The sequence below is a fragment of the Henckelia pumila genome, chromosome 3 (genome assembly GCF_033568475.1).
Source record: "Henckelia pumila isolate YLH828 chromosome 3, ASM3356847v2, whole genome shotgun sequence".
Classification (NCBI taxonomy): domain Eukaryota; kingdom Viridiplantae; phylum Streptophyta; class Magnoliopsida; order Lamiales; family Gesneriaceae; genus Henckelia; species Henckelia pumila.
Window position 1 is genome coordinate 103,243,236 of NC_133122.1, and position 3,820 is coordinate 103,247,055.

Here is a 3,820-nt window from a genome sequence, read left to right on the forward strand (position 1 = left end):
ATACCACCTGTTGTGACGACCCGAGTTCTAATCTCTCATTAATCAAATGATCATAAATAATAAACAAGAATCAAAGTCTAAACAAAATAAATTTTTTTTTTTTAGAATCAGAGCACCTCGCTCGATCGGTAAAAAACTACCGATCGAGCGAGCACAAAGGCCCAACTCTCGGGTGCAACAAAATTGTGGCCTCGCTCAATCGGTCATTTTCTACCGATCGAGCGAGCACAACTGCTCAAATTTCTATCCAAGAAATAACAGCCTCGCTCGATCGGTAAGAATCACCCGATCGAGCGAGCACATTTCCAAAAGAAAAGATCAGAACTTTTGCTGTCAATCTATGTAATCTTTCCTAGCATGTTCAAGTACTTCATGGCATAATTGAACACTAACAATTCAATATTATAACTACAACTAACATATATCCTAAACAAGATATAGTTAAATAAGAACAAGATCACCATATACTTGACTAAAGTCTCATGCTAGAATTACATATCATACAAGAATCATCATGCTACTTCATGTTGTCTTAAGGATTTACGCATCTTTACAAATCCTATATACATAAACAAGACAAAAACTTATTATCAACAAATCTTGGTACAAGTAGCTATAACATAATCATGTTTATGACATTCAACACTTTCATTGACAGCTCACTCAAACCATCTAACACTCGGATCATCACGCTATTCTTCTCATCCCTTGTCCTTCAAGTTCGCTTTTGCCCGGTTCCACTCCCGCCTATTGCCATGACACATACAACACAACAATAGCCGGATAACTCCGATGAGAAATACATTTCCCAGTAAAAGCAACTAAACATGCATATAAAACATATATCAAGCTCATGATATAAATAAAGACAATGCATGTTTTAAAACAAGGTTCATCTCTTATCTCGTCGGTTGGGATCCCGAGAAGAAGATATCATAGCTAACCACCGACTCTCCCAATCGAGGTGGGGCTACTTATCTTACTTCTCTAGACTTTGAAGCCACTACATATGCATTTCAGACGCTAAACTACGTCAACCACCCAGGCCATACATATATAATCCCTCAAATCGTCTATTCGAACGTTTCCGTTTATTTCAAAATCAAAGAATAAGTCTTTCAAGATGAATGCAATATATATCATCACAGGAGCATTCATTAACATCTAATACTCATTCAATAAATCATAGAAGAGCATAGAAAAGCAATTAAGCAAATAAGTATGTGATTTAGGTAACTCGATACAAACCATCTCGAGTTATAATCCCATTCAAGTAGTAGTCCACTTTTACCTTTCAAATGTGATGTGTATGGTGTCTTCTAACTTGTCAAAATCTGAACCAACACAATCACAAAACTTGTATCAAAATCTGCACTTAAAACCATTCAAACTCCATTGTAGAATAGCTTCAAACCTTGATCTTTCTTCTATCGGTTTCAGATGCGATGTTCTCAAGCTCGATGTGTCCTGTTTATACACTGAAAACAGAGAATACAACCAAGGAAATATCAGCTACTATACACCTCAACAGCAGCTCAAGCACAAGCTAGCAAACCATTTCAAATCAAGAGTTTGACGGCATATCGGTATAAGCTCGGCAATCACGAACACAACTATAACAATATCAGTTGTATAGGATTCAAAACCAACATAATCCTCAACATATCAGCAGGTATATAAATCTAATCATAGCTGGGAGATCATAAGAACATGATACAACAATCATTCCTCAACCCAACTTCAAGAAAACAAGGTATAGAAACTCATCAACAACAATTCATAACCACATCTCATATATGCCAGTTTCAACTTCTCAAACCACAATGAAAGAACAGAAAACTTACATCAAATCGAAGGTCTCGTTACAAGGATTCCAGAACATCTTTCGGAATCGAAATCGGATACCCGAATCAAAAGATATCTCAATTTGAAGATGAAGAAAATGGTTGGAGTTCTTTGTTCTTGCCTCTGAAAATCTGATGAAATATGTGTTATATCACACGTGTATGCTGAGTATTCACTTTCAAATTCTGATAAATTCAATAATAATTGCACTTTAGCCCCTCAACTATTCAAAAATTGCAATTTGGTCCTCAACTTCCTATTTCATTCAATTTCAATCCTAATCAATTTAAGAATATTAGAATTTAAATCAAAACTCCAAATATTCCCAAATTAATTATTCTCGGATTAAAATTAAATAATTTCGGGCGTTACAGTGGATGTCATTGGTTACAAAACACCATTGTAGATGATTATTTTAAATATCAAATTATTAATGAGATGTTCTCACAAAAACATAGATTAAGATTAAAGCACATGTGCTCAAATTCTTGGTAAGTAGTTATGAATATCTATGGAATGTTTGCATGATACTATTTTAACTAGAGAACACCAATATTCCAATCAATAGTGGTGCATGTGAATATATGTTTGAGATACTAAAAACATAGAATATCTACTCAAACAAGTTACACTTATATCAATTCACAAGTATAATATAAGTACTATTATATTAAAATCAAGTACATAATGGGGTGAATATATCACATATTTATGAAATTTCAGTGGTTACACAAAAAAGCTACACTGATATCAATTGAAAACTAAATAATGAAAAGATAAATAAAGTACATATGTAAGTAAATTGGGTACATCCAGGAACAAATATGGTACATATAGGAGCCAATATAGCACATTCTTATCAAAATTGAGTTATAGGTGAGAATATTATGGTTTTCGACGAACGTGAATGTCATTGATTACAAAACACAATCATAGATTATTATTTTAAATATCGAATTATAAATCAGATGTTCACACAAAAACATAGATTAAGATTAAGGCACATGTGCTCGAATTCTTGGTAAGTAGTTATGAATATTTATGGAATGCTTACATGATACTACTTCAACTAAAGAACATCAATATTCCAATTATTAGTGGTGCATGTTGATATATGTTTGAGATATTAAAACCATAGAATATCTAGTCAAACAAGTTACACTTATTTCAATTCAAAGTATAATATAATTTTTAATTACACACTTGAAGATGGTGCATATTCAAGTAAAATAAGGTACCATTATATTAAAATCAAGTACATAACGGGGTGAATATAGCATATATTTATGATATTTCAGTAGTTACACAAAAAAACTACTCTAATATCAATTGATAAGTAAATAATGCAAGAGTTAAATAAAGTATATCTGTAAGTAAACCGGGTACATCTGGATACAAATAAGGTACATATAGAAGCCAACATACCACATTATTATCAAAATTGAGTATCTTTCCAACTCGTTTGAGTAACTATTCCATGGTTTTAGTATCTCAAACATATATTAACATGAGGATATTGGTGATATCTATTTAAAGTCATCTTATGTAAATATTTCATAAAGATTCATGAAATACTTACAAAGAAGTTGATAACTTGTTTGCTAATCTGAATCTATGTGTCAGTGCAAACATCTCACTAATAATTCAATATTTAAAATAACTATCCCCAATGGTATTTTGTACTCAATCATAAATCATGTTCTCAATATTTAAAATAACTATCTCCAATGGTTTTTTGTACTCAATCACAAATCATGTTCGACATAGACCACAATCTTCACACCAAATACTAATATTTGATAACAATGTGCTCTGTTGACTTCTATCTATGCCCTATTTTTATTTGAATGTATATAGTTTACTTACATATGTGCTTTATTTAGCTATTTCATCATCTACTTGTCAAATGACATTAATATAAGTTTTTTGTATAAATACTGAAATGTGATAAATAAGTGTCATATTAACCTGTTTA